Source organism: Carassius carassius, chromosome 11, assembly GCF_963082965.1.
Source record: "Carassius carassius chromosome 11, fCarCar2.1, whole genome shotgun sequence".
In the NCBI taxonomy this organism is placed as follows: domain Eukaryota; kingdom Metazoa; phylum Chordata; class Actinopteri; order Cypriniformes; family Cyprinidae; genus Carassius; species Carassius carassius.
In genome coordinates, this window is record NC_081765.1 from 26,002,784 (window position 1) to 26,018,434 (window position 15,651).

General features: G+C 34.8%; 1 protein-coding gene across 11 annotated transcripts in view; it reads left to right on the forward strand.

The window, feature by feature from the left end:
- Positions 1-3,492: 3,492 nt before the first annotated feature.
- LOC132153112 (microtubule-associated protein 2-like) overlaps positions 3,493-15,651 on the forward strand; it is a 111,792-nt gene continuing 99,633 nt past the window's right edge. For all 11 annotated transcript variants that reach the window (XM_059562351.1, XM_059562353.1, XM_059562355.1 and 8 more), the window contains exon 1: positions 3,493-3,553. The gene's annotated coding sequence lies outside the window, so the exon portion shown is untranslated. The remainder of the gene's footprint in view (positions 3,554-15,651) is intronic.

Consider the following 15,651-nt stretch of genomic DNA (forward strand, 5'->3'; position numbering starts at 1 on the left):
AAGAAACTACTTGTAAACACTGTAAACTACTTGACGATTCTTCCTAGTCTGTATGTGAAGCTTTGACAGTTCAAAATCCTATTACATTGCATTGTGTGTGTGTGTGTGTAGTCTTTGATCTCTTTCAGCAATAAGCTGATTAGGGCATCTCACAAGCAGCCCACACTCACTAAGGAAAGACTAATTGGCTGTAGGCTAAGTAGGGGTCAAGGTTGTCTATGAGGAAATATTATCACGCTTGCTTTCCTTCTTATAGCTCAATGACTTTTTCACCCTGGTACTGCACTTCTATAAAGTCTGAAAACTCCTCACAACATTAGCTTAAAGTCTTTTTGAGCTGCTTTTTTTTAATCAAGCATACTAATCAAGAAGGATCTGATAGAGATAAAACACATTTTATTGACTATTTTTTTCTATTAGATTTTTTACAAATTTAATTGTTTTATCAAATCTTTTTCAGTATTTTATTAAATATACTACATTTTTCTTGCCCCATCCACCATCTTGTATTAATTTCCATCACAGTGCTCACTGCAGCAAATTTTAGGGTACCCTAGATATATATGCCTTAGATTAAGACAAAAACCGGATATTTTGGAACAGACTATGACGGCTTAAAATGCTGGTAGACAGTTCTCTAGGTTTTGGAAGGTTATCAGAAATCTCGCTCTCACTAGAGCTGTCAGAACTCTGTGAATAGAGCTGGTGTGTGTGACGCATAGCCACTGTATTGATCTACACTGTTCTGAGAGCTCGATAGGACTCTCTTTCATTCCCATTCTCTTTTGTTGTGAACTCTGACAATGGAGATCCTTATTTATAACTCCAATGAGAGGTTTGATGATTTACTTCTGCCAGCAGAGGGAGTTTTACAGGGACTATGGTGCAGTGCGATGATATGCACTGCAGATTTATCATTTTATGAACTTAAATGAGAAACAATTTGTAACAAAGTATTTATAGACTCTACTAGTGTTGTAAAAACTAAACAAAAACTGCTGAAATAAAATACAATATACGTATTAGAAAAAAAGCATAAACTTAAAAATCTTAGCAAATGCTAATATTGCTAATAAAAAATAGAACTAAAACTAAAACTGAGATAAAAATAAATTAAAGCTAAACAGAACTATTTTAAATGCAAAAACAATAAAAAAAACTATTAAAACGGAAAAATATTCACAGACTATGTGTTGTTAAAACTAAAAAGCGATTAAAAATAATGCTGAAATCAAATACAATGTTATACAAAAAGCATATACTTAAGAAAAAAATGTGCAATGTTGCTTTGGTAAATAATAAAAATAAAATAAGTTTTATATGTCAATTTAAACTAAATTGACTAAAATGAGATTAAAATAAAAAATACAATATACATATTGGAAAAAAAAAACCTTTAGAAAACTGAAAAATGTTGAAGTACTAAAATCTGAAAGGCTAAGACTGAAGTAAAAATAAATGAACAGAAAATAGAAATATATATATAAAAAAAACAGAAAAATATAAAAACATCAAAACTGAAAATCTAAAATCAAATTCAAATATTCATAAATATATTATTATTTTAATTTTATTTTAATATTATAGTATATAAATAATATAAAAATAACACTGGACTGGGCAATAATAGTGACTGAAGTGATGAAGGGTTCAATTCTCCTGAGAGATTTCTGTTTGCACACTTATCTGTCAGAATCAGACTGCAGTCCTGACTGCTGTGGGAGACAGAGATGATCGAAATGATACACTAACTCTCCTCAGTCAAATACTAATGCACACCCAGGTCTCACCCCTATTTGCCTTTCTTGGAAGCAGGACTGTCTCCATAGTGATAAGGGCTCTTTAAATGCACTGGGCCTTCATTCAGATTTTCTAATTTAGGAAGTGGAGAGGATGGAAGAGCGTATCATTTCTTTGAGTGTCTCTCTCACTTTGCTTCCACTATATTTTTGTCTCTGTGACAAAATGGCTCAAACAATATCTTTTTAATTTAGCTATGTAACACTGGAAAGCTTTTGAGGTTTGAAGGGTGGTGTTTGTTTACTAAGCATGTATGTATTACATGCTCAACCTACCAAGTGTTTGCAGCTACGTCACACATTCAGTACTCAAAGGGATACTTCACCATGACAAAAAAATTTAAATTATATTTTATATTATATTCACTACATGTATATACACTACCATTTAAAAGTGAGGAGGTAAAACTAAATCTGGATTTTTTTTGATAAAAACACACTTTATTTCATTTTATCACATCTTTCTGATTAGGACTGGCTCTATACCACTTTTTCAGAGCCGATATCTGCTGATACCGATACGATACCAGTACAGTTTTTTTAAATCGGTGTAAAATTTCTATACCTCAATGTGTAGGTCGATCAACAATCTTTTGTATGATACACACAATCAACTAAATATAGACAGCTTCATTATAAAAAAATAACAAACAGAAAAAATATATAATCATATTCTATGACAAAAATACTATTATTAACTAGGTTAATGGATAATTCTGTAGCAAAAGTTACTCTAGAAATAATTATTAATGGGTAACAAATAAAAGTGAATAAGTGTAGGACTAAATCCTACACATTGCTCTTTGTATTGTTGTAAAATACATTCATAAAAAACAAAGTAATATATTTATATATAAATATACACTATTGTAGTCAGGATTTGAAGTGGATGATCAAAACCTTTCATCAAAGATGTCCTAAAATCAAAATGATACTTGTTCTTGTGTTAGGACAACATTAACTTTTTTAACCCCTTCAAATATTGACTCTATTTTACATATGATAGATAAGACAAACAAAAAAGGCTATTAATAATCTTTCATTGCGCAAAAGTATTATAATACTAAATGTTCAAAATACGGTGTGGCACAAAGCGCTTATGCGCATCCCGTGCACAGAATGACAGTGGAGAGAAGCATTCATGTGAACTTGACTTGAATATTCATCTGTACCTCACATTAAACCGTGGAACAGCTTCAGAACACTTGAAATACAGTGCACGAAAACTTGCTACTGATACCGAATATCGCATCTGCACACCCCTAATTCTGATATGCTGATGTAACATTTCATGTTTAATATTTTTTTGTGGAAACCTTGATATATTGGTTTTCAGGATTTTGATTAATTAAAAGTTAAAAACAACAGCATTTATTAGATTTTTTGGTAAAAATGTTTGTAAACATTATAGATGTCTTTACTGTAATGCATCCTTGCTGAAAGAAATTATTTATTTCTTTAAATATTTTTTTTATTGAACATTCAAACACAAGAAGAATGTTTATTAATGACACCTAATTTAGCGTTGTTATTTTGCCTCGATACATTTTATATAGTATTTCTCTGGATGTCCATATGAAACACACCACACTGCAGCAGTTATTTCGGCACGTCCACACTGTGATTTACGGTAATTATTCAGTAGTGGGCGGGATTACGCGGCAGTGGGCGGGATCTAGTGTGGGCGGCTCCTCACCACCGGCGTTCACTGCGCTCAGAGAGGAAGCCTGCAGCGGACGCAACACGCAGAACAGGTAAAGCATGTTTCATTATTTACAGAAAGCCATAATATCGAGTTTAAACGGTCAGCATGATTTGCATATGTACATTTGCATATTCTCTGAAGTTTTCTGACACGTTGCTATTTCAATTCCTCTAATCCGTGCTTTTGAAGATGGTAATGGGACAGAAAATCCTTATGGCTTGAGAAAGGACGCTTTGTTCCATTCACTGCAATGGTGCTGATAGAGACTGTTTCAGATTGCTAAAATATATCTAACAGTCCTTATTCCCTTTAGATACATTGCTTAACTTTTGAGAATGTGGGCCAACTTCAATTGATTCTCACAGGAGTACTGAAATTCTTTACTTTTATCCGTTTAAAAATGCTTCTTTGTCCTGAAATCCCTTGATTTTTGATGTTATCGTCTTTGTTTTTAAGGGAGTGTATTATTAATAAAACTGATCTGACCTGCTTATGAAAAGGAGGAGACCTGATCAAATACATGAATTGGTTTTGTCGCAGGAGAGATTTTGCAGTCCAGCAGAGATGGTGCTGAAACAACAGCTACCAAGTATCCGAGCACTGCTGAGTTATTCTGCTCCTAAACATCCTCTTATTTTACCAGTGCTGATTTTTATGTCCTATTGTTTAACGTTTATGTCTGTTATGCTGTTTGTGATTACCTTTGATCAGTGTGTTTTCCCCATCTTTAAAAACCTGCCATCAAAGGTTATGCTCAAAAAGATCAGAATCAATTTGTGCTTTGCACACCATTGCCTTGAAACTATGTAAAATACTCCATCAGTGATGACAATGCTGTTTCTGATAAGACATGATGCATTTCTGCATTGGCAGTCTGCCGGCTCATGCTTATTCATGAAAACAGAGCTGTGAGGTTTAATGCAGCACCCTGCACTGGATGACTGATATCTGCTCATTCCTTGTGTCCCTATATCCATAAGTCCATTGGCATTCGAGTGTTAGCATGTCTTCACGCCACGCCACTGGTCAGACACTTTGACCATCTGTTAGTAGACTGCTCTTTTCGTCAAATAGAACAACAACCTGCATTCACACACACACACACACACACACACACACTCACACACTCACACACACACACACACATACTGGTAGGGACTTTCTGTTGACTGCTGTTGCTTTCATATCGAGTTAATGATTTTCTCTTTTCATTCTATTAAACATAACCCTAACACAAATCTTTATGCATTTTTGAGATTTCATTAAGATGCTATTTAGTTTGTTTAATAAGCAGTTTCTTCATAAGGACGCTTTCCAGGTTTACTTCATTTATGCAAAACAAGACCCACACACACATTTTTTATAGAATTTAAAAAATGTGAAAACAGCAAATATCTTAGATATAGTCTAATCCATTAACTCCCACTCAATAATATGTGTACTGCGCACAAAAATGAAAGTTATAATTTGTCTTGCGTCGTTCTTGTGTCATCTTTTTTCTGTCGAGCACAAATTTGGATATTTTGGTTGTATATTTGACTAATTATTTGGTAATTAATTAATGTTGTTGAACATTTTTCAAATAACTTTTTTATGGTTTGCCAAAGAAAGACGACATGAGAGTTGGTAAATTATTATGATAATTGATTACATAATTTTTTTTGTGAACTATGCCTTTAAGCAGAAAGACATAAAATTAATCAATTAAAATAATAGTGTTATTATTATTACAATTAATAATTATTAACAGTAATTATTATTAAGCATGGCACTAGTAATGCCAAAGTCATTGGTTCAATTCTCAGGGATTGCAAGGACTGAATTTTTTTTTCCTTGAATGCAGTAAAATTCATTTTTGGATAAAATCATCTGCCAAAAACATGATTGTAAATGTAATTAACCTCATGACTTTTGTATTTCCTTTTAAAGGAATTTGTGTGAATTCCATTGTAATATAATATGCAGTGAGTCAATTGTCACCCATACTGTTGATTTTTTTTATTTAAAATATTAAACATAATACAAAATTATATCCAGTGTTATATCCAGTGAAAGTTAAAGAACAAACAAAGAGATCAAAATTACATTATTACAACCTTTGTGCAAACAATTGCTCCGCCTCCACTTCAGTGAATGTTATGATTACATTAACATTTTTAAGAGAATGGTCATTGTCCTTGTCTAGCCGTTTTCTGCTTTTCCAGGCTCAGAGAGCACCCTTTGTATGACAGCCTGTCGTAGTGGAGTCATTGTTGTGTCCTGGTTTTACCTGTTGTGAACATGGCAAAGGGCTGGATATTGGAGCACTACTAAGTTTCAAACCGTTTTTGTTAGTGAATTATGTTAAAAAGCACTAGATGTGTTATTCAGTAGAGACAATGAGTCATAAACTCTTGCCTGATTAGATTTGAATGGTATGATGTTGTGATCATTGACGCATCTCAAATGAAATGGTAGCGAGGTACTAATCCCAGCCACCTTCCCAGCACCTCATGCTTGCTGGATCATTTAGGATGTAGGCTCTAGAACATTCCCTGAGTCAGGTGGACATGCTCCGCTCAGGTCCTGACATGATGAGTCCTTTTGGGAGCCTTACAGAGGAAATATTCTGTTAAAATGTTTAACTTCAGGACATATGTTTGTATGCATTAGCAGAGCTTGAAATAAGTGAAATAATGGGGATTTTGGTTAATTTGCCCTGATTGCCTGCTGCAAATAAGATTAAAATCAAAGCTATTTCTACTATACTATTTGAAGTAAGGGAAATTTATTGAATATTCTTTGGCATTTTGTGTAATACATGGCTTTCCCAGCTTTAACAAGGCTTTGTGTCTTTGACAGGTTTGACCTTTGCTACCAGATTAATTGACATATATTTTGAGCAGGTACAGTCAGTGTGTGAGAGCATGAAGTTCATTCGGCTTGTGTAAATGAGCATGAGTGTGTTCGGAGGGTATAGGCTCTTACTGGAGAAATGTTAATGGCAAGTGAGCTGTGGTGCTGTGGACCCTAAAACAATGATCTCACTGTTTTCCCCGTGGACTCCCTAAAAGCAGGTCACTTCTACACCCAATTACTGCAAGCATCTAACACTAGATAACACACATTCCACAAATGTAGATTAAGTGTTGCCTCGGCCTACGTTTAATTTTTTGTTTCCATTATAAAGAATTGAATTGCACAGGAATAGATTTGAAAAAAAAAAAATGAATCACTCAGCTGTACACGTTCAGATACTACTGCTACTACTACTAATAAAAACAACAACAATACATATTATTTTAACAATGATTTTGCACATATAATATATTAGCTCAAATTGTTTGACTAACAAAAATATATAGTTATATTTAAATGCAGTGGAATTTCATTCATTTATATTTTAAGTTTTTTATTTATTTGTAAATTATTATATGTATTGAATATATTACTTGTATTAATATTATACAGGTTATATTATTATTATTATTTTAACAATCATTCAGAATAGTATAGCAGCTCAAATTGCTTGACTAATAGAAAAATATATAATTAACAGTTATAATTAATGCATTAAAATTATATATATTTTTATTTATACTTTATTATTTGTATAGAATATTTTATTGATATTAATAAAATACATGTATTATTATTATTATTATTATTATTAATTTATAATTTTATCATTTATCATCATATCATAACATGCATTCATCACCTATGGTATATTTGATCTTATTGACTAATTAGAAATATATGATTAACAGTTAGATTTAAAAGCATTTATGGTGTATTTATTATATTTATCTAATGCATTTATTAATTATTATCTGAATATAATATACTAATTATATTAATAAAACATATACCATAATAAACATATAACATTATAATATTTTATTATTATTTATTTTTATGATATTTAAATTAATAAAAATAATCATTATATACATTATATTTTATTTATTTATTTATGTGTGTGTTTATTTATTCATTGAGAAAATGTTAACTGACCTTGTGTGCCGGATGGAAACTTTAGTGTCTCAGGTTAGATGTTGTCATTGCAGATTGCCTTAAGCTGTCTAGTGGTGTAATCTGTCTGCCACTGTTTGACTCTGAGCCGTCCATGGGCTCTTCTTCCTCCGTAACCCTCCCCCACTAAGCTTGAGGCAGAACAAAGGACTGGCATCTTTCTCTATACCTTGAACCTACACTGCAGGCAGCTGATGAGGAGGAGGCCGGTTATCAGCAGGAAAAACATCACCCCATCTGATCCATATCCCTATAATTTCCCCGGGGTTGGAGGGCAGCGTTAGCAATAAAGGTCCTTCACACCCAGTTTATAATAATTTTATGTGCCTGATCTCTGAAGGAGAACATTTCTTTGCAGTGCTGGATAACAGTTTCAGTTTGGACATGATGAATAGGTTATTGTCATAAAGGCAGATGTTCTCTGTAAGCTCATCTGCCTGAAAGATAAATGTGTATCTGGGAGTGTTTTAGTGTGCATGTTTCACATGGTTCAATGATGTATTGAGCTGGGCAAATGTAGTGAGTGATTCAGAGCTTGGCTGATGTGACAGTAGGCATGAATGTGTTTTATCAATCTGAAAATAGACTGATGATCACAAGCTACTGTATGTTTATGAAAGTTCAGGTTCAAGACTTTTAAAGGGACATTTAATAGGATAGAAAAATGAACACTCTGTAAACGTTCATGTTTTCCCAAACCTATATAACATTCTTGCTTATATGGAATATAAACAGGGATTTTTTGAGGAATATCCTTGCCACTTTTTTTTCTTTTAATAAATATATTGAACTGGAGCTTTCAAGCTCCAAAAGACAAAAACACCGTAAGTATATTAAATAGTTTCTACACTATACAATAATTAGCATTACAGTTAGCTGAACTTGAAAGTCATATCAGTCAGATTCATAAATGAACCGTTCAGGTGTTGTGGAACATCTGATTCAAAATAAAGATTTGTTCATTAATTGGACATTGTCATTTCTTTCATCAACGTAAAGCTTATATATAAGTCTAAAAGATCTGGAATATAGAGCTTAAATAATGTAATTTTTATGCTGATTTTAATGTTATTTTTGAGTTTGACAGCCCCAGTGCCCATTTACTTTCATTATATTGAACTGTCCACATTATTCCCTTAAAAATGTATATTTTCTTTCAGATAAAGTATTACCCACTTTCAAAATGCTATTCAGGATTTTCATATTTTATATGAGAACACAGCCAGTGTAGAGTTGCTATTCATTCTCATAAAATATATTATGTCACTTTTCACTGATTTCTTTGAACTTTTTACATGCCTTGAACTGACTACCGTACCTCTTCATACTGTTAGACATGTGACTGCACTGTTACTCCATGTGAAATAGTTAGTCAGATACTCATATTGCTTACTGAAGTTTCAGTGAGTGACCCTTGGGTTGTTTTGGGTGATGGTGTTAATTGAGTCTGCTGTAGGTCTTGAGTGGCAGAGTGAAGCTCTCTGAAGATGCTTTCTGTTATGTACAGGTAGCATGTAACATTTATGGCACAGATTTACGTAACTTGTGATGTTGACGAACAGCTAATCCATGAACAGACACTCCCCTCTCTGTATAACTGCAGCCTCAAATGATCCCTTTCCCTGCCAAAGCCTTATGTCATGCAGTCAGTGTGTGTGTGTGTGTGTGTGTGTGTGTGTCCCAGACCAGGATCTGCTCCAGAAAACATTTTTAGAGAGACTTCAGGAGTCACCTTCTGAATAAATTAAATAACTGTCATCCTAGAAAAGAGACTTAGGTGGTTTACATTACAAGCATGACGAGTAAGAAAAATCCATCTTATCAAACAAGAGGCGAAAATGAATATCTATTTTTATGCTAATCCTTGAAAATGTAATGTTATGTGACATTTTATAAAACTGTAAATGGACATGTTTTTGAAGAAAAGTTAATTTTGGCAAGCCAAAGTTTCTCCCACTTTTAAAAGCACCATTGAGATTGTCATACAATATACAGTTAAAATAGTAATATTGTAAAGTTTCATATTTTAATACATTTTAAAATGTAATCTATTCCTGAGGTGGCAAAGCTGAATTTCAACAGCCATTACTACAGTCTCCAGTAACATGATTCTTTTTATTATTATTAATATCAGTGTTGATAACATTTGTGCTGCTAAACATTTTTATGTAAACCTTGATACCTTTTCACAATCCTTTGATGAATAGAAAGAACATAACAGCTTTTAAAACTACTATATACAGTCGTTTTGAGAATTACATAAATATTAGTTTTCAAAAAGTTTGCTGCTAAACTGCTTTTAGATGTTTGTTTCAGTTGTTTCTGTGATGTACTGAAATATAATTACAAGCACTTCATATGTTTCAAAGGCTTTTATCGACAATTACATGACATTTATGCAAAGTTGGCCCTTCTTTTTCAGGACCTCTGTAATTCGACTGGGCATGCTCTCAATCAACTTCTGGGCCAAATCCTGACTGATAGCAACCCATTCTTTCATAATCACTTCTTGGAGTTTGTCAGAATTAGTGGGTTTTTGTTTGTCCACCCGCCTCTTGAGGATTGACCACAAGTTCTCAATGGGATTAAGATCTGGGGAGTTTCCAGGCCATGGACCCAAAATTTCAACATTCTGGTCCCCGAGCCACTTAGTTATCACTTTTGCCTTATGGCACGGTGCTCCATCGTGCTGGAAAATGCATTGTTCTTCACCAAAGTGTTGTTGGATTGTTGGAAGAAGTTGCTGTTGGAGGGTGTTTTGGTACCATTCTTTATTCATGGCTGTGTTTTTGGGCAGAATTGTGAGTGAGCCCACTCCCTTGGATGAGAAGCAACCCCACACATGAATGGTGTCAGGATGCTTTACTGTTGGCATGACACAGGACTGATGGTAGCGCTCACCTTTTCTTCTCCGGACAAGCCTTTTTCCAGATGCCCCAAACAATCGGAAAGGGGCTTCATCGGAGAATATGACTTTGCCCCAGTCCTCAGCAGTCCATTCACTATACTTTCTGCAGAAGATCAATCTGTTCCTGATGTTTTTTGGAGAGACTTCTTTGCTGCCCTTCTTGACACCAGGCCATCTTCCAAAAGTCTTCGCCTCACTGTGCGTGCAGATGCGCTCTCACCTGCCTGCTGCCATTACTGAGCAAGCTCTGCACTGGTGGCACTCCGATCCCGCCGCTGAATCCTCTTTAGGAGATGATCCTGGCGCTTGCTGGACTTTGTTGGACGCCCTGAAACCTTCTTTACAAGAATTGAACCTCTTTCCTTGAAGTTCTTGATGATCCTATAAATTGTTGATTTAGGTGCAATCTTAGTAGCCACAATATCCTTGCCTGTGAAGCCATTTTTATGCAACGCAATGATGGCTGCACGCGTTTCTTTGCAGGTCACCATGGTTAACAATGGAAGAACAATGATTTCAAGCATCACCCTCCTTTTAACATGTCAAGTCTGCCATTCTAACCCAATCAGCCTGACATAATGATCTCCAGCCTTGTGCTCGTCAACATTCTCACCTGAGTTAACAAGACGATTACTGAAATGATCTCAGCAGGTCTTTTAATGACAGCAATGAAATGCATTGGAAAGGTTTTTTTGGGATTAAGTTAATTTTCATGGCAAAGAAGGACTATGCAATTCATCTGATCACTCTTCATAACATTCTGGAGTATATGCAAATTGCTATTATAAAAACTTAAGCAGCAACTTTTCCAATTTCCAATATTTATGTAATTCTCAAAACTTTTGGCCACGACTGTAGAAATGTGAGATATAGCATATTCTAGTCTTTCTTCTGTTAGCTCCCTTTCATTCCTGCAGTGGATGCTGGTGGTTTATGGAACAGTATGTGGGTGTTGGTTTCTGCTCTAGCAGAAGAGCAGGGTGAGGCAGAAGCTAAGCCTGTCAAGAGTCTGGGCTCAAACAGCTGTATCTGGCTGCTGCAGCTCAGCCTCACTGGCAAAGCGTTTGCACTCAAGACCTCCAACTGAGCTGTCACTCCAGTCAGTGCTGAGGCCAGAAACATACTATACTGTATGCAAGTACACAAATGCAGATGCTATTACTTGGCCAAGTTGCACATGGATAACGTGCACTTAATGCTCAAGCAAACCTATGTACTCTCTAAGCATCTGAGGAGAGTTACGAGATATATCATTTACAGTACACTACTGTTCAAATGCTTGGGGTCAGTAAGATTGCTTTTTAATATGAATTAATCATTTCATTTCATGAGAATGCATTCAACTGATCAAAAATGACAGTAAAGACATTTATAATGTTACAGTAGATTTCTATATGAAATAATTCCTGGTCTTTTGAACATTTGAAATATTCAGCTTTTACACGACAAAAATAAATTACATTTTCTAGACACATAAACAGCTCTTTTAAATTGTAATAATATTTTACAATTTTTACAGTGTTTTTGATCAAATAAACACAGCTTGGGCAAACATAAGATACTTCTTTAAAAACAATAAAACATCTTACTGACTCCAAACATTTAAACAGTAGTGTGACCTACTCAAGATTGTCGTTGACCTTAAGAAGCCGTATACGCTCATGTCTGCCTCTGCAGCAATGATGGAAATAACTTGCATTGCTTATGCATTGTGCTGATACATTTTGGAATAGAAGTGTTATGTAAATATCATGTTAATAATATAAACAATGATCTATATTAATGTCAAAATTATAATCGAAAATGAAAACTTGTACAAATTCAAAAACTAACAGTGAAAATTTGTGTTAACTGTGATAAAACCGTGGAAAGAGAACAACAATAAAACAATATATATATATATATATACAAAATAAAAGCTAAAAATCTGAAAAAATTTTAATGGAACATTTTCTGTTACATTGTCTGATTTCCCATACCTGACTCTTGGATATCTCTATTGTGTCCAAAATAACCACCCAATTGGATTGTGTCTGACGATACAAGCTAAGTAAAAATTACTCTAAAAATGGAAAAACCTAAAATATTTAATATTAATAATAATAACATGTATGAAAGTCTAATGTTGGATGTCTGTGTGTTTGTGTCTGCATTCTGAATGGAACACAATGTTCTGCTGTAATCTCCTCTATTGGCATTGATATGGGTTGATAAAGATGTGTGAAGCTCATCTGATAACATTGCTGTGTTGCGTTTGTACATTTTTTTTCACCAAACAGGCATTCGATTGAAGATTCCTTCCTGTTTGACTCTTTTCATTTTGTTTGTGTTGTAATGACCTTGTCCAATTATTTGTGTTTGTTAATTATCAGCCTCCATTGAACACACATTCTTTCCGTTCGGCTGGTCAGATCTTTTAGCGGTGCACTGAAATGCACTCAACAGCTGTGAGGCATGAAAACCACAAAACTTTAAAAGAAATTAGAAGGAGCATAAAACTTTCTTCTTTCATTGAAGCCTTTTATCATATAAGCATTAGTACCATTGGTTAATGGCACAAACCTCTATTGGTCTGAATGTATGCGTCACCATGGCAGCTGCTGCCATGGAAACAGTAGCCATGTGACTCTAGAGTAATGAAGACTGTGGAACACACAAAAAAGCCTCTACAAAGATGTGTCCATGTGGAAGAAAACGGGCGAGGTCCTGGCATCGCAGTCCATTTAGGTCGCAGAAGATGGCCTGGACTTTTGTTTCAAGTGCTAGATTGGCTGCTGGGGAAATCCTGCTACTGAAGTGAAATGGGGTTAAGGCGTAGTATAACTGACAGTTGTGACCCACTGAGAAACTGCTCATTTGTAACCTAGAGACTTTGATTTTAATAATAGTCAAGCTTCGTTTTGCAGATGTGATTCTAGCCCTACTGCACCAGTTTGTCTATAAATGCTAGTTGCCTTGCACTTAGGGCTAGGAATGTTGTTCCAACACTTATTTACAACTTGTAAGTTACTTTCCATTAAAACCAAACTCATATTCTTCATTAATAAGATCAACAACAGAAGCCAGTCTTCCGTCAGTGAAAAAAATATACCGTAGTCAGTATCAGAAGAAATGTGGTTTCTTGTTGTTTTTGGCAAATAAAGTCACCACAAATTGGCACTTTATGGCTGTTTGAGACCTGTTATGTTATAAAAAAATTAATGATGCAAATAAAATAAATGTATAATACCAAGGTCAGAGAAGGCAAAAGCTCCAGTATACAGTTGAAATGCATGACTTGTGGCGATATAGATCTGCTATTGAGTTTATATGATGCAGTATGAGACATAGCCAAAGGGCTGCTTTATGTGGCAGCAAGCACTCAATTTCGTGAAGCTTTGTTTTATAGCCTTATAACATGTTGAGGTTTTCTTTGCTTCTGAGAAACAATCGCCTGATTAAATTTCAATAGTGACTTCTATTGTTTGGATTCCTTTTAAAAAACAGTTTTTGAATGAATATTCCTGGTTTAGTCGAGATCTGCTCTGATGACAGCTTCTGTGGCATCAGTGTTCTTCCAGCAATTTGTAAAAGCAAACAAAAACACCTACTTTAGTACTACTTTTTAGTAACTCACTCAGCTGGGCATCCTGAAGGGTTTAAAAGCAGAAATGTGAAGAGTGATATTAAGCACTAATAGTAATTCATCCATACAAAAATGTTTGTTATGATTTGGGAAATGTGAAATGGGAGCATTTAGAATTTGTTCCATGCAAACAGTAACAAACTTTATGGACAGACTATATTTTTTGATAGTAAATGACAATGTAGCCTCGGTGAACACGAGAGACTATATATATATATATATATATATAAAAATTGTATAAACCCCAAACTTTTGAATGGTGGTATGTACAGTATAGTACATTGCTATTAGTTGGTCACAATGGGACTCTTTCATATTAGTAATAGCAAGCAACAAAAATGTTATGTATAATTAGATAAAGAAACAGTTTTATCTTTTTAAAACGTTTAACACACTTCTCACTTTCTCATAAAGCTTCATTATGCCCACAATAGTGATTGTTTCTCAAAGGCAAGAAGAAGACAGCGATTAAGAAATATCTCGCGTCTCTTTTATGAAGGAATACTTTTACTGTGTTGTGTGACAGACATCCGAGAGACTGCAAGACATTTGAGGAGCAGCCATGGCAGGCGTAGGATGTTCCTTGAGCAACTACTTGATTGTGTGTGGGCTGAAGACAAGTGTGTGTATGTGTGTGTTGGAGGTGAATGTGTGGGCTGAAAGACGTTAATGTGTGTTGCGTCCTCTGTGTGGGATGTGAATAGGTGCAGGTAGGTAGGTGGAGCCGAGGGGTACAAAGTGACCACAGTGACTCATTTTGCCATTATCCAGAATTCCACACTTTTTTTTTGTCTCCAAACAGTGTGGCCAGAAGGGGTGTCAGAGCTGTGCGGGGAGATGTGACGCCCATGTGTAGGCAGCAGTGTGTGGGATGCTGCTCTGTAAATGTGTATTGTTAAAGAGCCAGGCCCGTGAGATTGCTCTTCCCTCATCTGTCGGGGGTGGAACACTCTCAAGTGTGCCACAAGCGCAAGGTGGCTCGAGGCTTCTGTGAATCGTGACTGAATTTTCAGTAGGGAGTTTCTGACCAAAATTTGGGAGCACAAATGCTAGTCAATTACAAGTTTCACAAGCTTCCACTGCAAAATGTTTTTAGCTTTATTGTGCCTACGAAGGGGCTGATGTTAAGATCGTTAACTGACCAGTGAAGCACTGCTCACATTTTTTGAGTTTTATTAGGTATGTTAAATCAATGGTTCAGTCATTATGTTGTACCTGTAAGATTTTTATTTTTTTTCATGAAAACAAATATTTGAAGAATTTAAAATGAGAAAAGTGGCGTAAAAGTAGTCTATAGAAGTTGTGGTCCAAATTCAATTTTACTGCTGCCATACAATAGTTTTTGTGAGAGGACAGATTTAAATTGTGATTGGATCATTTAGGAACTTGTGAATTGGATCAGTGAACAATTAATTTTATGAGGCGGTTCTTTTCTGTGTTGATTCGATTCACAAATCAAACTGATTCAAAGTGATTCAGTCATGAATCAGAAATATTATAACAATTTAAAATAGCTGTTTTCCATTTGAATACATTTTAAGACTATAAATAATAGATTTTAAGATTGTAATTTATTCCTGTGACTGCAAAGCTGACTTTT